Source organism: Oncorhynchus mykiss, chromosome 24, assembly GCF_057628025.1.
Source record: "Oncorhynchus mykiss isolate SJ-2025 chromosome 24, ASM5762802v1, whole genome shotgun sequence".
Taxonomy (NCBI): domain Eukaryota; kingdom Metazoa; phylum Chordata; class Actinopteri; order Salmoniformes; family Salmonidae; genus Oncorhynchus; species Oncorhynchus mykiss.
In genome coordinates this window covers 9400993-9425718 of record NC_143045.1, presented here as the reverse complement: position 1 = coordinate 9425718, position 24726 = coordinate 9400993, and the positions used below count along the sequence as shown (strand labels likewise).

The 24726-nt window shown below is 44.3% G+C and overlaps 1 protein-coding gene and 1 pseudogene across 2 annotated transcripts in view; both read right to left on the bottom strand.

Moving 5' to 3' along the window:
- lsamp (limbic system associated membrane protein) overlaps nt 1-24726 on the bottom strand; it is a 1014422-nt gene that overhangs the window by 682971 nt on the left and 306725 nt on the right. The gene's annotated exons all lie outside the window — the stretch shown is intronic.
- LOC149972358 (E3 SUMO-protein ligase ZBED1-like) lies at nt 10252-23282 on the bottom strand (annotated as a pseudogene). Its single transcript, XR_016491244.1, has 4 exons — nt 23187-23282; nt 14708-14760; nt 13223-13630; nt 10252-12001 (listed from the first exon to the last, which is right to left on the bottom strand). The product of XR_016491244.1 is annotated as an E3 SUMO-protein ligase ZBED1-like (transcript).

The window sequence follows — 24726 nt, the reverse complement described above, 5'->3', positions numbered from 1 at the left end:
ACGATCTGCGCACGGTGTTCAGTCGGTCCAGGGCCACCTCTCTTCCTCCACACCGGTCGTATGATTGTAGTATTGATCTCCTTCCCGGAACCACTCCCCCCCGGGGTAGACTATACTCTCTGTCGGCTCCTGAACGTAAGGCTCTCGAGGATTATTTGTCTGTAGCTCTTGACGCCGGTACCATAGTCCCCTCCTCCTCTCCCGCCGGAGCGGGGTTTTTTTTTGTCAAGAAGAAGGACGGGTCTCTGCGCCCCTGCATAGATTATCGAGGGCTGAATGACATAACAGTTAAGAATCGTTATCCGCTTCCTCTTATGTTCTCAGCCTTCGAGATCCTGCAGGGAGCCAGGTTTTTCACTAAGTTGGACCTTCGTAACGCTTACCATCTCGTGCGCATCAGGGAGGGGGACGAGTGGAAGACGGCGTTTAACACTCCGTTAGGGCACTTTGAATACCGGGTTCTTCCTTTCGGCCTCGCTAACGCTCCAGCTGTCTTTCAGGCATTAGTCAATGATGTCCTGAGAGACATGCTGAACATCTTTGTTTTCGTTTACCTTGACGATATCCTGATTTTTTCACCGTCACTCCAGATTCATCTTCAGCACGTTCGACGTGTCCTCCAGCGCCTTTTAGAGAATTGTCTTTTTGTGAAGGCTGAGAAGTGCACTTTTCATGCCTCCTCCGTCACATTTCTCGGTTCTGTTATTTCCGCTGAAGGCATTAAGATGGATCCCGCTAAGGTTCAAGCTGTCATTGATTGGCCCGCCCCTAAGTCACGCGTCGAGCTGCAGCGCTTTCTCGGCTTCGCGAACTTCTATCGTCGTTTCATCCGTAATTTCGGTCAGGTGGCAGCTCCTCTCACAGCCCTTACTTCTGTCAAGACGTGCTTTAAGTGGTCCGTTTCCGCCCAGGGAGCTTTTGATCTCCTCAAGAATCGTTTTACATCCGCTCCTATCCTTGTTACACCTGACGTCTCTAGACAGTTCGTTGTCGAGGTTGACGCGTCAGAGGTGGGCGTGGGAGCCATTCTTTCTCAGCGCTCCCTCTCTGACGACAAGGTCCACCCATGCGCGTATTTTTCTCATCGCCTGTCCCCGTCGGAACGTAACTATGATGTGGGAAACCGCGAACTGCTCGCCATCCGGTTAGCCCTAGGCGAATGGCGACAGTGTTTGGAGGGGGCGACCGTTCCTTTTGTCGTTTGGACTGACCATAGGAACCTTGAGTACATCCGTTCTGCCAAACGACTTAATGCGCGTCAGGCGCGTTGGGCGCTGTTTTTCGCTCGTTTCGAGTTCGTGATTTCTTATCGTCCGGGCTCTAAGAACACCAAGCCTGATGCTTTATCTCGTCTCTTCAGTTCTTCAGTAGCCTCCACTGACCCCGAGGGGATTCTCCCTGAGGGGCGTGTTGTCGGGTTGACTGTCTGGGGAATTGAGAGGCAGGTAAAGCAAGCGCTCACTCACACTCCGTCGCCGCGCGCTTGTCCTAGGAACCTTCTTTTCGTTCCCGTTCCTACTCGTCTGGCCGTTCTTCAGTGGGCTCACTCTGCCAAGTTAGCCGGCCACCCTGGCGTTCGGGGTACGCTTGCTTCCATTCGCCAGCGTTTTTGGTGGCCCACCCGGGAGCATGACACGCGTCGTTTCGTGGCTGCTTGTTCGGTCTGCGCGCAGACTAAGTCCGGTAACTCCCCTCCTGCCGGCCGTCTCAGGCCGCTTCCCATTCCCTCTCGACCGTGGTCTCACATCGCCTTAGATTTTGTCACCGGACTGCCTTCGTCAGCGGGGAAGACTGTTATTCTTACGGTTGTCGATAGGTTCTCTAAGGCGGCTCATTTCATTCCCCTTGCTAAGCTTCCTTCTGCTAAAGAGACGGCACAAATCATCATCGAGAATGTTTTCAGAATTCATGGCCTTCCGTCAGACGTCGTTTCGGACAGAGGTCCGCAATTCACGTCTCAATTTTGGAGGGAGTTTTGCCGTTTGATTGGGGCTTCCGTCAGTCTCTCTTCCGGCTTTCACCCCCAGTCTAACGGTCAAGCAGAACGGGCCAATCAGACTATTGGTCGCATCTTACGCAGTCTTTCTTTTCGCAACCCTGCGTCTTGGTCAGAACAGCTCCCCTGGGCAGAATACGCCCACAACTCGCTTCCTTCGTCTGCGACCGGGCTATCTCCTTTTCAGAGTAGCCTCGGGTACCAGCCTCCGCTGTTCTCATCTCAGTTCGCCGAGTCCAGCGTCCCCTCCGCTCAGGCTTTTGTCCAACGTTGCGAGCGCACCTGGAAGAGGGTCAGGTCTGCACTTTGCCGTTATAGGACGCAGACTGTGAGGGCTGCTAATAAGCGTAGAACTAAGAGTCCTAGATATTGTCGCGGTCAGAGAGTTTGGCTCTCCACTCAGAACCTTCCCCTTAAGACGGCTTCTCGCAAGTTGACCCCGCGGTTCATTGGTCCGTTCCGTATTTCTCGGGTCATTAATCCTGTCGCAGTTCGACTTCTTCTTCCGCGATACCTTCGTCGCGTCCACCCGGTCTTCCATGTCTCCTGTATTAAGCCCGTTCTTCGCGCCCCCGCTCGTCTTCCCCCCCCCCCCCCCATCCTTGTCGAGGGCGCACCCATCTACAGGGTCCGCAGGATTTTGGACATGCGTCCTCGGGGCCGTGGTCACCAGTACCTCGTTGATTGGGAGGGGTACGGTCCTGAGGAGAGGAGTTGGGTTCCCTCTCGGGACGTGCTGGACCGTGCGCTGATCGAGGATTTCCTCCGTTGCCGCCAGGTTTCCTCCTCGAGTGCGCCAGGAGGCGCTCGGTGAGTGGGGGGGTACTGTCATGTATTGTCATGTTGTGTGTTTCTGTCCTTTCCCTTCACCCTGTCTCCCTCTGCTGGTCGTTGTTAGGTTACCTTTTCTCCCCCTCTTTTCCCCAGCTGTGCCTTGTCTCCTCCTAACTACCCATTCACCCCGTTTCCCACCTGTTCCCTTTTTCCCTCTGATTAGGTCCCTATATCTCTCTCTGTTTTTGTTCCTGTCCTTGTCGGATTCTTGTTTGTTGTGTTTCATGCCTGAACCAGACTATCGTCCTGTTTGCTGTAACCTTGTCCTGTCCTGTCGGAATCTGCCGGTCTATCTGAGCCTACCTACGTTTGGTTATTAAAGAAGCTCTGTTTAAGTTAGTTCGCTTTTGGGTCCTCATTCACTCACCGTAACACGTGCAAAATTATTGAGCCCCTTTACTTTCAGTGCAGCAAACTCTCTCTAGAAGTTCAGTGAGGATCTCTGAATGATCCAATGGTGACCTAAATGACTAATGATGATAAATACAATCCACCTGTGTGTAATCAAGTCTCCGTATAAATGCACCTGCACTGTGATAGTCTCAGAGGTCCGTTAAAAGCGTAGAGAGCATCATGAAGAACAAGGAACACACCGGGCAGGTCCGAGATACTGTTGTGAAGAAGTTAAAAGCCGGATTTGGATACAAAAAGATTTCCCAAGCTTTAAACATCCCAAGGAGCACTGTGCAAGCGATAATATTGAAATGGAAGGAGTATCAGACCACTGCAAATCTACCAAGACCTGGCCGTCCCTCTAAACTTTCAGCTCATACAAGGAGAGGACTGATCAGAGATGCAGCCAAGAAGCCCATGATCACTCTGGATGAACTGCAGAGATCTACAGCTGAGGTGGGAAACTCTGTCCATAGGACAACAATCAGTCGTATATTGCACAAATCTGGCCTTTATGGAAGAGTGGCAAGAAGAAAGCCATTTCTTAAAGATATCCATAAAAAGTGTTGTTTAAAGTTTGCCACAAGCCACCTGGGAGACACACCAAACATGTGGAAGAAGGTGCTCTGGTCAGATGAAACCAAAATTGAACTTTTTGGCAACAATGCAAAACGTTTTGTTTGGCGTAAAAGCAACACAGCTCATCACCCTGACCACACCATCCCCACTGTCAAACATGGTGGTGGCAGCCTCATGATTTGGGCCTGCTTTTCTTCAGCAGGGACAGGGAATATGGTTAAAATTGATGGGAAGATGGATGGAGCCAAATACAGGACCATTCTGGAAGAAAACCTGATGGAGTCTGCAAAAGACCTGAGACTGGGACGGAGATTTGTCTTCCAACAAGACAATGATCCAAAACATAAAGCAAAATCTACAATGGAATGGTTCAAAAATAAACATATCCTGGTGTTAGAATGGCCAAGTCAAAGTCCAGACCTGAATCCAATCGAGAATCTGTGGAAAGAACTGAAAACTGCTGTTCACAAATGCTCTCCATCCAACCTCACTGAGCTCGAGCTGTTTTGCAAGGAGGAATGGGAAAAAATGTCAGTCTCTCGATGTGCAAAACTGATAGAGACATACCCCAAGCGACTTACAGCTGTAATCGCAGCAAAAGGTGGCGCTACAAAGTATTAACTTAAGGGGCTCAATAATTTTGCACGCCAATTTTTCAGTTTTTGATTTGTTAAAAAAGTTTGAAATATCCAATAAATGTCGTTCCACTTCATGATTGTGTCCCACTTGTTGTTGATTCTTCACAAAAAAATACAGTTTTATATCTTTATGTTTGAAGCCTGAAATGTGGCAAAAGGTCGCAAAGTTCAAGGGGGCCGAATACTTTCGCAAGGCACTGTATATACACAACCAAGCAGTTAGCCTAGTGATTTAGAACGTTGGGCCAGTAACTGAAAAGTCAATGGTTCGAAGCCCTAAGCCCACCAGGTGAAAAATCTGTTGATGTGCCCTTGAGCAAAGCACTTAACCCTAGTTGCTCCTTCCTGTAAGTCACTCTAGATAAGAGTGTCTGCTAAATGAGGAAACGCCAAACACTGCAGGATGGTTATAATGCTGGCAGAATATACCCACTGCTTAAAGTGTATTGTGAAAAGTGCAACTTTAAAAACATCAGTATTCATTCTGGATATAGTACCAAAAGTAAACAGGCTTATGTCAGAGTGAGTAACACTCTAAACTTTCCCCAATACATATATATTTTGCTGCTAAGTAGCCATGATTGGTCACATTAGCTAGTGCCAGTTAGATAATAGCTTGTTCTCTATCTGAGAACTTCTCCAAAAGGCGAGCCAACAACTTAGTGAAACCTTAAAACAGCTATTTTTTATAGAACTATACTGAATATATTCACGTCACCAAATAATTGATTAAAACACTATTTTGCAATGAACCTCAACAGTATTCAGTAACCTCAACATGGTTGAAAGGATCAGAGAACAAATCTAGTACTGAAAGCATAAGCCACAGCTAGCTACTGTAGCAGTGCAGTGCATACATTGTGGTGAGTAGTTGACACAGAGAGAGAAAGAAAATAGTTGAAGTTTTTAACAAATACATTTCTTCAAAAATGAAGGAGAAACGAGAGAGAGCTAACGTTAGCTAACAAACTTCTTGTAAATCGCACTGTTCCGTACAATTGACCTTATTTTAGCTCCCCAAAAAACTTAATACTTCCAGGTCAACTGTAATACGAATACCATTGAAAAGCACAATTTCTCCCCTTTCTAGCAAAGACGACACAGAATGAGTTGCATAATGCGTTACGTTACGTCATGACATGGCACAATTTAAAGTACAGCGCCAAAGGGGTCAGTTTTTTAAACTTTTCTCCAATACTATCGGACCATTACCATGTCAATTAACGCTTGTATAGAAACGTAGTTCACACCACGGATTTTGATGCCAACACAGTCGCTACAGTCCCATTAGTTTTCATTGCAGCTTCATTTGAATGCCGCGGATGAGCACATTTGTACGCAATGGAGTTAGTCACCGTTTGTTATGTTTCTTGGTATTTTTTTCACTTATTTAACTAGCTAGCTAGTTTAGACAACTACAACATCTGGCTCAAAACAGAGATGCTATGTTAGCTAGCTAGCTATGGCTATCCAACATTGGAACTCTTGCAAGTGAAGTTAAGCTTTTGGTTTGATTAATTTATTGCCACCGGGCTCGCCTGTGTAACTGCTAAACTACTTGTTGACTGTACACTGTACTGCATGATTGTGGCAGGTTTACTAATGAGGAGTAAGTTCTATTAGCTATGTTGACTATGAAGTTTGATAATATGGTGACAACGATCTAGGCTGTGTGCAGCGGTTTGCGGTTATGATATAATGGTTTGGCTTGGAAAGTTTTTTTTTTGCCTGGTCACAGACTGCTGGTGTGTTGTGAAATTAAGTCCAAAAGCGAAGGGAAAAGGTGAGAAAGGAGTAGAGCGCATAGATTGGCATCCTACTGTAGTGGCATCCTGCTGTAATGCTCATCAAATTAAATGGCACTGCTGTCCATCCTCTCCACACACGTGTGAAAGCTTTTTCCAAGCATCTAGTAATCACATCTTTTCTATATTTTGAAAGGTGTTCCCAACACTTAAAACAAAACACACACACATTTAGACAAAGTTTCACACAATCTAGGTTAATAAGTGGAAAGAACCAGACAACTGAGTTCCCTACCAAAATAAATTAGGATGCATGCAGTATAGCACTGAAAGGTGTCATAGAAGCTGACAAAACCTTTGTTTGCCAGTTTTTTAGGGAAAATGTCTGCTCTGGTATCACATTTGTCATGGCCAATTTCTGGAGTAATTACATGGCTACTTATTCTAATGTGTTTCATAAAAGTATTAAAAATATAGTCCCTGTAAAATGAAATGCCAGGCTAATATGAATGTGAAATTGAAGCCACTGTTGATAATGAATGTGTCAATGACATAAAAACATCATGAGTGAATCGAGGAGAACTCTGTTTACTTCTGAACACACCAAATTAAATACATCATTTCAAAACCTATACAAACTGCATGAGGCCTTCCAGGAAGAAGCACTGGAGATGCACAAAACAGAATGCCGCTGGCAAAAACATTTCAGCCTTACTAACCACGTCACCAGTAATCATGTTAGCTCCAGAGTCTGCTTGACTCCTCTGACTTTACTGAGTTCCGCTGTCAATGCGAGGCACACTGGGCCAAGAACTACTGATTAAACAGCAGTACAGAAGCTCACAAGGCTGTATCACCCCAATACAGGACTAAATAGAAAGGGAAAGCATCTGACCCTGCCTACACCAGTAAAATGACATTATGTCCCTTCATGTGATCGGATGAAGGTCAGAAAGTGAGGTCGGAGGTATCTGGTTGAGTGTCTGCCTATGATTGGCTGCGGATTACCACCTCCGGAGGCAGTTGAGGAACCAATTGAAATATCAGTTGTTAAATGCAACGTAACATTTGCATAGTGATGGATCAGCATGTACGGAAAAAGTAAGAAAAAAACATGGCTACCAAGGTTAAAAATGGGAGCCACGACACAGCAAAATTAAGAATTTGAGACATCTGTTTACATCTTGTGTGAAATGACTTCAACGTATAGAGGTTGTTGGTGGTGCTGAGTAAGTAGAATTAAACGATGGGATTTTGAGTCAGCTAGGACGTTTTTGTGCATATCCAAGCAATGCTGTAGGTGGCTAAATGTACTGTAACAGGAGAGTGTAAATTGGCACAGCACTGTGGTAGACTGCACTGGGTCCAGTACTGTAGAATGTAATGGATCCTACACCCAGCCTTGGGGGACAACATGGCCCAACAGAACACAGACATGTTTTCCCTTGAGGAGCCACAACACTTATTGATATATACATCTACCATAGAGATTTGGCTTTGAGGAAACAGCTCTGAAAAGTATAGCTCCAGGCATAGTGTTTCAGGGATTGAATACATATACTGGAATTAGTTATGGCATGTTGTGATGTGAGCCCTGCACTAAACACTATCGAGCCAATTCTCATTGAACTTACATAATTCATAGTATTACATACTGTAACTTCGGTCAAGAAAGGAGCAGAACTATTCCCATGGCTAACAACAATATGCTCCGCAATGGAGGCTAACACATATCCTAATTGACTGTATTTTCTCCTGATACTGCTAAAGAAAAGCAATATTCAGACAATAGGCCTACAATGCCCCTTTGCGGAGAAATGAGGGTGGAATGCAGCCCGGGGTTTTGCCTTGAGGCCACACTAGTAATTAGCGAGCACTAAACAACATGTTTATCAGGTTCCCCAATTATTCTAGATAGCAGAAACAAGAGAAAGTGAGGGAGGGAGGGGTGTGTGTGTGTTTGTGTGTGTGTGTGTGTGTGTTCGTGTGTGTGTGTGTGTGTGTGTGTTCGTGTGTGTGTCCGTGTCCGTGTGTGTGTGTGTGTGTGTGTGTGTGTGTGTGTTCCCGTTGAAGCAGCTTGAGTGCAAGTCCATTTCTCCCCAACAGATTTTCAAGATAATAGCCTATCCTATCGAAGTTTCCATGTTCTCTCTTTTTCAGTTCCATTCTGAAAAGTTAATACAATTCGAGCCAAGGCAAATCCCAGTATTGAGATTCTGTTTATGCGTGATAGTTATACATAATTTAAAATCTGAAAATTACAACATACCATAGTCATCTTCTTATTCAAGTATACTACAGTAAAGACAAGTTATTCTGACTCCAAAAAAACAACGACTCTCATATCTCTAAATGCCTTGTGGGCAGCAGACTCTGTAGGCTAAATATTCCAGAAATCGCCTTTGCTTCAATAATGCCAGGCATGTGTCAGCACTGTAGCTATGAGGCCACCTATACCTATTGTCACACCTGCACTATTCATTGAGCCTAGCTTAAGCCTGTCTCTTTGTTTAGCTTTAAAGTAATGCTGTGCACCGTGCCTGGATAGGTAAAACACATCAGGACGCAGCTCTCTCAGCCATTATGAGACATTAAGATGATTTTAAATGTGATGCTCACTCACATCCTCTATTCTATTCTCTACAGAGGAAGCTCCGAAATAGAGGGAAAAACATCTGAAAGCTGTGTGAAACTGCAAATCTATCACTGCCTTAACCCCTGGCAGTTATCGTCCCCCCCGGGTGCTTACTGCATATCAAACATAAATAAAGTGAAAGAGTGTCATGCTGGTGTCAATGATTCGGGAGACAGGCACAGGAATGCGTAATAGGTTTTTTATTAAGCCCAAATTACGGCATGCCGTGTAATAGCATGGGGGCGAAGACCAAACAAACACTATACCAAAACACAGGGTTGAAACCCAAACAAAAGAGCGAAGAGTACCTCGAATAAATAACACACGCGCACAATGATTACACACGGGACGAGACCCGGAATCATCTGCACAATCCACAATGGCTCCAGCTAGTCATACGATATTGTTAGAAATGAGAATGCTGTAACACACACTGATCAAAATGCCTTTGACAACAAGCGAGAGATATTATCTTCAGATGTCATTTACAAAGCGTCACTCAAATTACCTGGCGACCAACCTTCCCCACTTTACTACGGGATCCTGACCGATCAAAGTGATCACTGAAGAGGCTGACGTGCCGGTGCCGTTGATGTAAATCACAAGTGACATTCTCTGAAATACATTTCACAGACAGAGAGAAAATAACTAACATGTAAACAAGCCTACCACTACAAACTGTGGTTTGTGTGTGTGTGTGTGTGTGTGTGTGTGTGTGTGTGTGTGAACCTGCGTGTCATCAATTAATGGCAGTAGCCATGATTGTCCACACAATGAAATTAGTGTCTCCATCTCTTCAGGATCAGTGACTATCAGGAGCCTGGCCTGTGTGGGTCGACCAGGCCCCATACTGCACCGCTGCAGCCCCCCTCATCTCTCCTGACAGAGTCATTATGATCCTTTATGGTGGATCGTAGGCGCAGGCAGCCAACCGCAGCACATCTGAATACTGATGCAAAGGAGACTTTTGCCACGACTAATCATAATTTAGGCCAAGTTCCCCACTTTTAGTCAGGTTGGCCTCTACCATGATAATTATTAACCACATTCTTTAAAGGGGTTTTTAAACCCACATGATGCTGTACCTGCCACGTATGCCATGAGTCATGTGTACTACAGATGTCAGTGCTGCCTGGAAAAAAACTACACGTCTACTGATCAGTTTTGCATATACTTATAAACGTTTGCATAACTATGCATTAAGTGAGTACTGCCATTTACAGAAAAAGCAGATGTTGTATATGGGAAAATAACATACTGTATGCTAGGGCTGGGCGATATGGCAAATAAATTATCACATTATATATATTTTCATTCGATAACGATGATTATCATGATATTAATCAAATCATGTTTAAAAGGTGCATATCTGCTTCAGACTCAAGCCTGTGTCACGTCCTGACCTTAGTTCCTTTTTTTATGTCTCTATTTTAGTTCGGTCAGGGCGTGAGTTGGGGTGGGCATTCTATGTTTATGTTCTATGTTTTGCTTTTGGCCTGGTATGGTTCCCAATCAGAGGCAGCTGTCAATCGTTGTCTCTGATTGAGAACCATACTTAGGTAGCCTGTGTTCCCACTATGATTTGTGGGTAGTTGTTTTCTGTCTCTGTACCAGACAGGACTGTTTCGTTTGTTCCGTTTTGTTCTAGATCATGTACACGTACCACGCTGCACCTTGGGCCTCTCCTTCTTCCACCTACGAGAATCATTACAGCCTGCCTGAACAAACCAAAGGCTTTAATGTGTCTTATTTATTGTCAGAGGTAGAATTCACAAATAACATTTTAACTCCACTTTAAAAAAAAAGCTGTAAACCCTTAAGTCATGAGCAAGAAATAAAAATATAAAAAAATTAAATAGTGCAAGTCAATATGCATTATAACTGTTAGCCTAATGGCACATCACAGTTGCATTTGCTTTAATGATAATTATCACAATTTTAATCAAGTAATGTTTAAAAGGGTAATTTCTGCTTCAGACTCAAGCCTGCCTGAATAAACCGAAGGCTTTAATGTTTCTTATTTATTGTCAGAAGTAGAAGAACTCACAAATAACATTAACTCAACTTTTTTTTAAAACTATAAACCTTTTTCCAGTTATGAACAAGAAATTTAAAAAAACATAGTGCAAGTCAATTTGCATTATAAATGTTAGCCTAATGGCACATCACAGTTGACGTTGGGGTAGTTGTTGTCTTACAAGCAAGAAAGTCAAGTCTGTCTACGGTCTCTGGCTTTAAAGCTGCCCATATGGCAGGTCACCATGTTGGCACATATGCTAAAAACACGCTCTGAGGGGGAGCAGGCTGCAGGAATGCACAGGTAGCGCTTTGCCAGGTGGCTGACAGGTGGCTGACTTCGGGAAAGTTTTTTTGGTGGATGTTCCACCAGTCCAGTGGATTGGTTTCACTGTCAGCATCAGGAGACTGAAGGTAGCAGCTGAGTTCCTTTTCTACCAGCTAGATTTCAGTAAGACCTGTGGTGGTAGAGCATGGCTTTTTGCCCAGTGACTTTCTCTTTTTAGCTGGCAGTTGTGGTGAAGCAGCAGCAACATCTCCGTGTGCTGGGCTTGGGTTTTCATGTCCCTCATTGACCATCTCTGAGACAGCTCTTGCTTTTATGTGGCCCATCTTCTCCTCTTTGATGTAATGTGTTTTAGACCGAGGGTCGACCAACGAGGCCAGGAGGTCATCTGTGGCTAGGTCATCATTTCTCATTCAGATAGTCCATGACTATCGTTTTGATGGTTTGGGTGAGCTTTGTTTCACCATCATCAGGATTCATGACCTCTGTATTGAACAGGTGTAGTACTGGCTTCAGGTAAGACACACTGACATAAGACTCACCAGACAGAGCATCTGTGAATTCTAGGAGTGGGGTCAATATCTGGTTGATGGACTCAAGAACATCTATATCTGTATAGGTGGGAGTTAAGTGCCGGTTCTTCTGGTCACTGGACATGACCTGTGAAATGTCTTTCTCCTGCTCCAGGACTCTTTGCACCATCTTTTGACGTGATCCCCAGCTGGTAGGCTGCTCTGTCACCAACTTGTGCTGGGGTAAGTTGTGTTCTTTTTGAGCAACTGCCAGGTCTCTCTTCTTTATCCACAAATAGGAAAAGGCACCTACCACTTAATAACACTCCAATTGCTCGATCCACCCGTTTGTCTCTACCCATTCTCTCTAAGAGAACCTCTAGTGACACCCCATCCTGTGAACGGGACCGTTGTCATCATCTGACACAAATTAGCATAACGCAACAGACATAAATATTCCTAGAAAATACTCCTATTCATGAAAATCACAAATGAAATATATTGAGACACAGCTTAGCCTTTTGTTAATCACCCTGTCAGCTCAGATTTTCAAAATATGCTTTACAGCCAAAGCTAGACAAGCATTTGTGTAAGTTTATCGATAGCCTAGCATTTTGTCCAGCTAGCAGCAGGTAACTTGGTCACGGAAATCAGAAAAGCAATCAAATTAAATAGTTTACCTTTGATGAGCTTCGGATGTTTTCACTCACGAGACTCCCAGTTAGATAGCAAATGTTCCTTTTTTCCCCCAATAAAATTTTTGTAGGTGAAATAGCTCCGTTTGTTTTTCACGTTTGGCTAAGAAATCGCCCAGAAATTGCAGTCACGAAAACGGCGAAAAATATTCCAAATTAGCTAAATAATATCGACAGAAACATGGCGAACGTTGTTTATAATCAATCCTCAAGGTGTTTTTCAAATATCTATTCGATAATATATCCATCGGGACAATTAGTTTTTCAGTAGGACCGATTGGAGTAATGGCTACCTCTGTATTTTACGCGAGAGTCACCCTGGGAGCCATCAGGTGACCACTTGCGCAATGTACCCGCCTAATACCCGCCTACGGGTATTCTTCAACATAAATGCGTAAAACTACGTCACAATGCTGTAGACACCTTCGGGAATACGGAGAAAGAGTGATCTCGTTGATAGCCCATTCACTGCTCAATAGGGATGCATTGGAACACAGCGCTTTCAAAACATGAGGCACTTCCGGATTGGATTTTTCTCAGGCTTTCGCCTGCAACATCAGTTCTGTTATACTCACAGACAATATTTTTACAGTTTTGGAAACTTTAGAGTGTTTTCTACCATAAGCTGTCAATTATATGCATATTCTAGCATCTTGTCCTGACAAAATATCCCGTTTACTACGGGAACGTTTTTTTTCCAAAAATGAAAATACTGCCCCCTAGTCACAAAAGGCTACGAGAAATCAAGAGATTTTAATCAAATGTTAAAATCACAATAACCGCTTTAGTTATGTACAAATGTAATATTTAACATAATCAGTTGATGAAACAAAATGCACATTTAGTTTAATCTAACCAATCACTTCAATATACACAATGACAAGGTTACTTACCAATGGCCAAGTGCAGACAATGTCCAAAACATTGCAGTCGGTCCATTTGTTGATTTGAGCGGCCTTCACCACGTTCGCACCACTATCCGTTGTAATGCAGACCTGTCTGTCTTGACTGAGTCCCCAGGAGGCGAGAGCGTCAATAAGCCCCTCTGCTATAGCCTCACCCGTGTGGTCGTCAGGAAAGTGTTATGTTTGAAGGCATTCACTTCGAAGATTCCACTCTTTGTCAATATAGTAGATAGTGAGGCTATATAAGGCTCTGACGTGCGATTAGACCACAGATCGGTAGTAGTAGCAAAATACGTAAAATCTGTCTTGAGCTGTTCCTTAACATTTTCTCTACACTTGGCGTAGAGTTTGGGCAGTGCAGTGTGAGAGAAATGTTTGCGGCCAGGGAGCACGTACCTGGGGTCAATTAAATTGATTAGCCCCTTGAAACCTTCATTTTTAACTGTGCTAATTGGTAGGATGTCCTTAGCAACGCATAATAGCATTTGTGATGTCTTTGTGTCTTTTCGATGTTTGCTTGTAGGGCATAAACGCTGTCAGTGTTCGCTGCTTTCAGAGGCAGGTGTTAGTCATTGTCTCTGATTGGGAACCATATTTAGGTAGCCTGTTTGGTGTTGGGTTTTGTGGGTGATTGTCTCCTGTGTCAGTGTTTGTTCCACACGGGACTGTTTCGGGTTTACACGTTTGTTGTTTTTGTAGTTTATTCATGTATAGTTTTCTTATTAAAAACAACCATGAATTTCAACCACGCTGCATTTTGGTCCTCCTCTCCTTCCCAGGAAGAATCCAGTTACAACGGCACAATTTGCACTGAACATTGCTCTGCTCTTTGTCGGACTTCAAAAAGCCAAACCACTTCCAACATTTCTGAAACAGTTGAAGCTTTTTTTATCAATAATTTATTTGTTGAAAGCAACTGTCACTGACACTGTTTTTGCCTACATCACTCATTTTTAATGGTTAATAGAGGCTACTCCATCACTCAAGGTGCTAAGTGGTTTTTAGTGGGTGTATACCTCTCCACGTGCATATTGTCACTTCTCCACATGTTCCTGCTGTCACAGAGGTGAAATGGACTACTGTACCTAATCATTCTATATCGACATTATCGAAAATGAATATCTCGTTATTGAGGGAAGTAATTACCTCGATCATTATTGATATTGATTTCTCGCCCAGCCTTCCTGAATGCCTAGTATTGATCTGATTTAAAATAGTACCCCTTTTATGAGTCACTAAAGACATTTTCCTTACATTTGCAGTAATTTGTATAGGTTTCAGCGCCGTGCTGACCTGGCAGGTCTTAATGGAATTATCAATCTCCAGAAGTTGTCCATTTTAGGACTTCCTTCCTAAAGGGACTCCATTAGTTCAAATCGTCAGGTTACATTGTCAGACCAACAAATACAGTAAGAGGTATCTGCCTCAGAGATACTAACGGCTGAAAACACAGGGGTCAAATCTTCAGGTTACATCGTCAGAGCAACAAATACAGTAAGAGGTATCTGCCTCAGAGATACTAACGGCTGAAAACACAGGGGTCAAATCTTCAGGTTACATCGTCAGACCAACAAATACAGTAAGAGGTATCCGCCTCAGAGAAACTAACGGCTGAAAACACAGGGGTCAAATCTTCAGGTTACATCGTCAGACCAACAAATACAGTAAGAGGTATCTGCCTCAGAGAAACTAACGGCTGAAAACACAGGGGTCAAATCTTCAGGTTACATTGTCAGAGCAACAAATACAGTAAGAGGTATCCGCCTCAGAGAAACTAACGGCTGAAAACACAGGGGTCAAATCTTCAGGTTACGTCGTCAGAGCAACAAATACAGTAAGAGGTATCTGCCTCAGAGATACTAACGGCTGAAAACACAGGGGTCAAATCTTCAGGTTACATCGTCAGACCAACAAATACAGTAAGAGGTATCTGCCTCAGAGAAACTAACGGCTGAAAACACAGGGGTCAAATCTTCAGGTTACATCGTCAGACCAACAAATACAGTAAGAGGTATCCGCCTCAGAGATACTAACGGCTGAAAACACAGGGGTCAAATCTTCAGGTTACATCGTCAGACCAACAAATACAGTAAGAGGTATCCGCCTCAGAGAAACTAACGGCTGAAAACACAGGGGTCAAATCTTCAGGTTACATCGTCAGACCAACAAATACAGTAAGAGGTATCCGCCTCAGAGAAACTAACGGCTGAAAACACAGGGGTCAAATCTTCAGGTTACATCGTCAGACCAACAAATACAGTAAGAGGTATCTGCCTCAGAGATACTAACGGCTGAAAACACAGGGGTCAAATCTTCAGGTTACATCGTCAGAGCAACAAATACAGTAAGAGGTATCCGCCTCAGAGAAACTAACGGCTGAAAACACAGGGGTCAAATCTTCAGGTTACATCGTCAGACCAACAAATACAGTAAGAGGTATCTGCCTCAGAGATACTAACGGCTGAAAACACAGGGGTCAAATCTTCAGGTTACATTGTCAAACCAACAAATACAGTAAGAGGTATCCGCCTCAGAGATACTAACGGCTGAAAACACAGGGGTCAAATCTTCAGGTTACATCGTCAGAGCAACAAATACAGTAAGAGGTATCTGCCACAAAATGGTCTATTTCTTCCCTGGTGGATTGCAGTGTGCAAACATTTAAAAAAACCAGAATGGGCATGCTGAAAGGGCTTTATGAATTCATATACAAACACTGTGTGTTGCTTCTGGGATTTACCCAACTTAGTAGAGAACATGAGAACACATCCATATATTATCTACCTTATTTTCACACTAACCTTTTCCTTTGGTCATGGAATTGTTTGTTCTAATAAGGTTAGGCCTAAGAGGCATCACAGTTCCTCTGTCGGTTTAGGCTTACAATACTAGTGAAAACGAAAACAATTAACTCTTATGGGACAGTGTCTCCCGACCGCTCCGGTCTCAGCCTCCAGTATTTATGCTGTTTGTGTCGGGGGGGCTGGGGTCAGTCTGTTATATCTACACAGCACTTTGTGACATCGGCTGATGTAAAAAAGGTGTTTATAAATACATTTGATTGATTGACAGTTTTTGGGTTTATTCACAACCTACAGCACTGGAAAAAGCTGGTGAGCAATCACTGTCAGGTCAAGAAGGTGGTATGATGCCATGTCCAAGATACAAATCCAGCAGCTTAAATGTGCCGACAGTCAACAACTCATGCGTTTACATTTCCTTTAAAATGCATTTCATTAAGTCTGCTTCCGTACAAGGGGAGAAAAACAAAACAATATCTTTAATACATTTTATTTATATTTTCTTTAATTTCTGTACTTTAGACCAATTAGCAGCCTAAATTTGACATGCTCATATAATTGCAATAGTTAAATACATCAATGTTATTTATTTTAAAGTTTATGAAAATCTTACAGTTTAAGTCATTAAAACTCGTTTTCCAACCCCTACATACATTTCTTGTTAACAGACTATAGTTTTGGCAAGTCTGGAAGGGATTACCTTTGTACATGAAGTCATTTTTCCAACAATAGTTTACAAACAGACTATTTCACTTATAATTCCTTGTACCACAATTCCAGTGGGCCAAAAGTTTACGTACACTAATTTGACTGTGCCTTTAAAGGTGTAGAGGTGTACCTGTGGATGTATTTCAAGACCCACCTTCAAACTTAGTGCCTCTTTGCTTGACATCATGAGAAAATCAAAAGAAATCAGCCAAGACCTCAGAAAACAAATTGTAGACCTCCGCAAGTCTGGTTCATCCTTGGGAGCAATTTCCAAACGCATGAAGGTACCACGTTCATCTGTACAAACAATAGTACGCAAGTATAAACACCATGGACCCACGCAGCCGTCATACCGCTCAGGAAGGAGACGCGTTCTGCCTCCTAGAGATGAACGTACTTTGGTGTGAAAAGTGCAAATCACTCCCCAAACAACCGCAAAGGACCCTGTGAAGATGCTAGAGGATACAGGTACAAAGTATCTATCTCCACAGTAAAACGAGTCCTATATCGACATAACCTGAAAGGCCGCTCAGCAAGGAAGAAGCCACGGCTCCAAAACGGCCACAAAAAAAGCCAGTCTACGATTTGCAACTGCACATGGGGACAAAGATCATACTTTTTGGAGAAATGTCCTCTGGTCTGATGAAACAAAAATAGAACTGTTTGGCCATAATGACCATTAGGAAAAGGGGAGGCTTGCAACCCGAAGAACACCCTCCCAACCATGAAGCACGGGGGTGGCAGCATCATGATGTGGGGGTGCTTTGCTGCAGGAGGGACTGGTGCACTTCACAAAATAGATAGCTTCATGAGAAATGAAAATTATGTGGATATATTGAAGCAACATCTCAAGACATCAGTCAGGAAGTTAAAGGTTGGTCACAAATGGGTCTTCCAAATGGACACTGACCCCAAGCATACTTCCAAAGTTGTGGCAAAATGGCTTGAGGACAACAGAATCAAGGTAATGGAGTGGCCATCACAAAGCCCTGACCTCAATTCTATAGGAAATGTGTGGGCAGAACTGAAAAAGCGGGTGCGAGCAAGGAGGCCTACAAACCTGACTCAGTTACATCAGCTCTGTCAGGAGGAATGAGCCAAAATTCACCCAACTTATTGTGGGAAGCTTGTGGAAGGCTACCCGAAACGTTTGACCCAAGTTTTAGGCAATGCTACCAAATACAAATTGAGTGTAGGTAAACTTCTGACCCACTCAGAATGTGATGAAAGAAAAAAAAGCTGAAATAAATCACTGACATTTCACATTCTTAAAATAAAGTGGTGATCCTAACACACCTAAGACAGGGAATTTTTACTAGGATTAAATGTCATGAATTGTGAAAAACTGAGTTTAAATGTATTTGGCTGAGGTGTATGTAAACTTCCGACTTCAACTGTTTATGCTTTTATTAAAAAGCTAAAATGAATTGCTTTTAGATAATAATCAACGTCTCATTGAGCAAAGACAAATATAGAATAGAATGAATTAATGACACAGGATCAACCTCCTTTCAAATTGGTCAAATTGTTCTCAAAATACAATTGTACAATTGTATTTTACAATTGTACATACAATAGTAAATACAATTGTACAGTGCATTCTTAAAGTATTCAGACCCCTTGGCTTTCTCCTCATTTCATTTTGTTACATTACAGCCTTTGCTACATTACAGAAATACCTTATTTACATAAGTATTCAGACCCTTTGCTATAAGACTCAAAATTGAGCTCAGTGCATCCTGTTTCCTATTGATCCTCCATGATTGGAGTCCACCTGTGGTAAATTCAATTGATTGGATATGATTTGGAAAGGCACACAACTGTCTATATAAGGTCCCACAGTTGACAGTGCATGTCAGAGCAAAAACCAAGCCATGAGGTCGAAGGAATTGTCCGTAGAGCCCCGAGACAGGATTGTGTCGAAGCACAGATCTGGGGAAGGGTACCAAAACATTTCTGCAGCATTGAAGGTCCCCAAGAACATAGTGGCCTCCATCATTCTTAAATGGAAAAAGTTTTGAACCACCAAGACTTTTCTTAGAGCTGGTTGCCTAGCCAAACTGAACAATCGGGGGAGAAGGGCCTTTATCAGGGAGGTGACCAAGATGGTCTCTCTGACAGAGCTCCAGAGTTCCGCTGTGGAGATGGGAGAACCTTGCACAAGGACAACCATCTCGGCAGCACTCCACCAATCAGGTCTTTATGGTCGAGTGGCCAGACGGAAGCCAGTTCTTAGTAAAAAACACATGACAGCCCAATTGGAGTTTGCCAAGAGGCACCTAAAGGACTGTCAGACCATGAGAAACAAGATTCACTGCTCTGATGAAACCAAGATTGAACTCTTTGGCCTGAATGCCAAGCGTCTCGTCTGGAGGAAACCTGTCACCATCCCTACAGTGAAGCATGGTGGTGGCAGCATCATGCTGTGGGGATGTTTTTCAATGGCAAGTACTGGGAGACTAGTCAGGATCGAGGGAAAGATGAATGGCGCAAAGTACAGAGAGCTCCTTGAAGTAAACCTGCTCCAGAGCACTTAAGGACCTCAGACTGGGGCAAAGGTTCACCTTCCAACAGGACAACAAACCAAAGCACACAGCCAAGACAACACGGGAGTGGCTTCGGAACAAGTCTCTGAAAGTCCTTGAGTGGCCCAGCCAGAGCCCGGACTTTAACGCGATCGAACATCCCTGGAGAGACGTGAAAATAGCTGTGCAGCGACGCTCCCCATCCAGCCTGAGACAGCTTGAAAGGATCTGCAGAGGAGAATTGGAGAAACTCCCCAAATACAGGTGTGCCAAGCTTGTATTGCCATAGCCAAGAAGACTCGTGGCTGTAATCGCTTCCAAAGGTATTTCAACAAACTACTTCGCAAAGGGTCTGAATTTTTTGCTTTGTCATTATGGGGTAGTGTGGGTAGATTGATGAGGGGAAAAATGAATTAATAAATTTTAGAAAAAGGCTGCATGTAACGAAACAAAATGTGGAAAAAGTCAAGGGGTGTGAATACTGAATGCACTGCATATAAATGATTTAACATTAGCATGAAATACAGAAGAAGAGAAAAAAAGTTAGTTCATATTATTAAAACTTCCTGAAAAGCATTAACAGTTCACCATGGAACCATGGGAGAGAACCCATCATGAAGACATAGGATGGGGAAAAGAGCAATGTTGTTTGACTTGTGCTGTTGTTTTGAAGGCCCAAAGGTCAACAACAAATTTTGACTCTTATCATTATGAAGCCTTCCTCAAAATATCACACTTATCAAGAGATGAAAATTGCACGTATTACTCAATTCTGCCTGGACCCCCTCTCGTAAAGTTAATTGTAATAACGTTACAAAATTTGTTGGTTTAAAAATGCATTTGTTTTGTGTGTCTCTCAGTTTGTGTGGAGCTGTTTAAATGTCTTCTGTGTTGTTCAGCCATGCATTATGCATTGCAATATTTTAAAGGTCAAATTCCTTATGCCTCAAATATTTCAACATATTAAGGGCAGAGGAAGCATGGTCACAGCATGTGGGGACTAAACTTAAATCTACATAATACATGTTGGAGACGTTATGGCCATTGAGTATAAAGTAAGAACCGAGCAATTTACTTTTGACTCGAGAAACACCTGGAGCATAGGATGGTGCGCATTATGGACCAGCTGCCAATATGCAAATGTGTGTTAATCAAGTAAGCACACATTGATACCAATTCAACTGACAAATTATGGACATTACCTTAAGAGATGGCTGATTACATATAGTGACATTAAATTATGCAGACAATGCAAATAACATACAAAAACAGACTGAAGTCTTAAAGTAAAGACTTTGCTTTCCCATGCAGTAGAAAATACTCATATATCTAGACTCAGACAGGGTTTTAGTCTGTTTATAAGATGCAGTGGATTTCCTAGTTAGAGGGTAGATGGCCGTATAAGGGAGAAGGTGATGATAAAGAGCTGTGCTTTCTGAACCTGGCACCAGCACACAGTCATGTTGCCTCTTGGCTATTCTCAAACAGCCCTCTGTACTAAGGCCTTGTGGAAACATCTCCCCTCAGACTGTGTGTGGTGGAAACTTTACTCTGGGATATGTTGCTCTTAAACACAGCCAACAAGAAATGTCCCAGGAGGGTTAGATTACAGCTTCTCAACACTAAAATAGGTGGAAACAAAGTTGTTGCCATTATGAAAGAGTGAGTGATTTATTGTCCCCCTAACAGGTAGTTTTATCACAGCAATACATACACATTTGTATTTTCACCTAGGGCCTATAAATGTGGTTCCCCTTTTATAGACGATAACATTGGAGTGACCTAAGCATGTATTCATGTGACACAACAACCAACCACACAGCGTTCACAAGGTTGAGCCCACACTTCAATCTCCACAAATGGATGAGTGAGATTTATCTTTATAGATGGAGGAGCGGGTATAGCGGTGGTACAATCGGTTGGTTTAATGTCAGCCTTGACTGGGAGAACTCAATTTCATGTCTGGATTATAAAATGGCTATAATTTGCTCATGGTGTCATAAATCTAAGTTGCTATGATTTTAACTAATTAGTTTCATGTCTGAGTCAGCAGCTCTGGTAGAAAAACAGAAGGGAAATGAACAAAGAAAATCATTCTGTTATTCCATCTGAGATTTCCACCCTGTTAGACATTAACAATGCTGTTGTGAGAGAAAGAATCAAGTACTGCAGAAGATTTCAACCAGTTACAGTATGAATAATGGTTTATAAATATGTGTTCGACAGTGATTAATAGACTAGACTGTAGATGCACTTAGTTCCAGGCACACAGGTATTTCTGTAATCGTGGTCAGTCTGTTGCTCAGGCCTTATGTTTTGCTGCGATCCAGTCTACCCACCCAACACATGGAATATTCACATCCAGCAGCCCATTTAGAAAATCCTTTATTCAAAATGCATCCACAACTGAACTGGGGGTTACACTAGAGAGCAGGCCGGGAGGTTCCGAAAAGCTCCATAACATTTAGCTATTAGCAGTGAGAGGCAGAGGAGGGGGTATAAGTGAGTGTGACTGACTGATTGAAATGGAATTTGATGTGGCAGATGTGTGCTGTAGGGGGATTTCACCTCTCACACAGCCACTGCATAACATATCTAAAAACCTAATGTAAAATAGATCTATGTGAAAGGCCGTACCTTTTCACTGACGAAATCCTGGGCGGGACAGCACGAAATGAGACGCAGAGACGTGACTTCAACAGAAAGAAGGAAACTGTATTGGGAGTTCTTCTTTCAACTCTCCCCGGGGCCGTACAAACAAAGGCCCGGGTAATGGCTATCCAAACAAAAAAAACGAACAGTTGGTACTACACGCCATTCCAACAGCTTGAGCCAAACCTATAACCGGGAATCCTACTGTCCTGGAATTCGCCATAGAATCCGGCTCGTAATCCCTCTCCCCCCTCTGCCCCTTCCTTATTAAGAGAGCACAAACAATCATCAGTCAATTGGCCTCAGGTGAACTCATCAGTAGTGGCTGTACTGCAGCCCACCTCCAGGAGAGGGTGCAGTCAGACCACTTGATCCGGCTGATCCCTCACACATCCCCCCTTCAAGCCGGAACCAGGGGGGCTCGTGCCACTGGACCTACCAGGTCTCGGCGAGAAAGCGCATCCGCATTACCGTGTAGTTTTGCGCTTGTGAACCACCTCGTTGTCCAGTCCAGTTGTATAATTGTCCCTTTTTCCCGCCATCCACTTGAGGGGGCATGGTCGGTGACAAGGCGGAAACTTCTCCCTAGGAGGTAATATCTCAGATACCCTAGCGCCCATTTAATCACCCGTGCCTCTCTCTCCACAGTAGCATAGCTTCGCTCCCTAGGGGCCAGTTTACAGCTGATATACACAATGTAGTCTTACTCCTCCCCCTCCCCCTGTGACAACACAGCCCCTATCCCTGTGTCTGATGAATACAGTAAAAGGCATGTAAAAGTCTGGCATCCTCAAAACAGGGTTAGTGCATAACACAGTCTTAAGTTCATTAAAAGCTTTTTCGACCCTGTCGGTCCATACCATCCGCACCATTCTGAGTTTTGGGTCAGGTCAGTCAGTGGCGCTGCTATGGTGGAATAGTTTGGTATGAAGCGCCGGTAGTATGCTGTCAGTCCCGGGAAGGCGTGCACCACCTTCTTGTTATCGGGCCTGGACCACTCCTACACCACCTGTGTTTTCTCCTTCTGGGGTTTGATGAGGCCACTGCCAATAGTGTACCCCAAGTATTCGGCTTAGTTTAAGCCTAGGTGGCACTTCTTAGGATTGGTCGTAAGCCTGGCCACCTCCAGGCTTGCCAACACAGCTCGCACCTTGTTTAGGTGGTCGTCCCAGTCCTCCGTGCCAAACCACGACCGGGACTCCTCTGGTGTGGAGTCGGCAAAGATCTATCGAAGCCGTTCTCTTTCCTCCTGCCTCCTATCCTCACCTGCCTGGATCCCTCTTCGCCTTGGCTCTCGATTCCGTGGCACGTCTCATCACTAGACGTCTCTTCAAAGACCCGCTGCAGCAGTGGAATCCTCATCCTGCTTCTCTTGTTCCCCTAGTAGACCGTCTAGTCGCCCAGTGTGGTTTACTTTCTTTTCCCGGACTTTATGGTGGGCCCATGGGGTACTGTGAGCTCCTCTTCTCTTGTCGGCCCCTCTGATGCTTCTCTGCATTGGCCCACAACCGGTGGAAGAGTGGGCAATCACGACTGAGGAGGACGGGAACTGACAAGTTCGGTGACAGGTCCATCCCCATAGTGACCTTTCCCACAGGTGTGGTCATCTTTACTTGGGCCCTGGGGTAATCCTGGACATCGCCATGTATGCATGATACCTTCACTTCGCCTTCGAGCACTGTCCAGTTGTCCTGTATATCCCTTTGGCTGAGGGAGACCATGATGCAGGAGTCCAGGAACACAAATGTTTAAGTTCTGCCTATTCTCACCGGAATGCGCCGGGTGGGGGCCGTCTCTGCCTGCCAGCAGGGCGCTTGATGGGGAATGTCCCTTGCCTGGGAGTGGCCGGGGCTCGGGTAAGGGGACTCGGTGGGCATGGGCTCCTCCATTTTCAGGCAGTGTCGTGCGATGTGTCCTAGGGCTTGACATTTAAAACACCGGACCGTGCGGGGAATAGGTTCATGTCTCGTTCTCTCCCTCTCTGGTGGAAGCTTCTCTCTCTTCCTCTCCACTCGTAGTAGGGCTTCTTTAAAAACTTTTTTTTAAACCTTTATTTAACTAGGCAAGTCAGTTAAGAACAAATTCTTATTTTCAATGACGGCCTAGGAACAGTTGGTTAACTGCCTTGCTCAGGGGCATAACGACAGATTTTTACCTTGTCAGCTCGGGTTTTCAATCTTACAACCTTTCGGTTACAAGTCCAATGCTCTAACCACTAGGCTACCTGCCTAAGGGCTTCTTGTGCAGGCTTCCGACGCCTATCGGCCTCTACAGCCCTATAGGTCTCAATAGCCCTGACTAGGGCATCCATTGTCTGGGAGTTGCTCTGGCTTACTGTTCTTAGTAGGGTCGGTGGCAGTTCTCTCAAGCACTTGTCGACCGCGATTGTCTCCGACTAGGCGGACTAACTGGAGCGCTTGTCCTTTAAGTGATGCGTCATCCCTGTAGGTTGATCCGTGGAACCTCTGGGCTCTCTCGCGAGGGCTCTGGTTATACCGAGCCAACACCTCTGCCTTCAACTTGCTGTAGTCCAGCTCAGCTTCCTCGCCCAGGTCGTAATACGCTGCCTGTGCTGGCCCTGATAGCAGGGGCGAGATCAGCCCGGCCCACTCAGGCCACCCTTGTCGCCTGGCCGTCCGTTTGAGGGCCAGGAAGTAGGCCTTGATGTCGCCCTCTTTGCTCATCCGTGGGTTCAGGCTGTTCAACATCGGCGTTGCTCTCCTGTCGGCCGGTCTCTCCCATGCCAGGTCCTTGATTGCAGGTAGAGTGTTTGTGCCTGTTGTATGCCACCATCGCTCATCTTCTG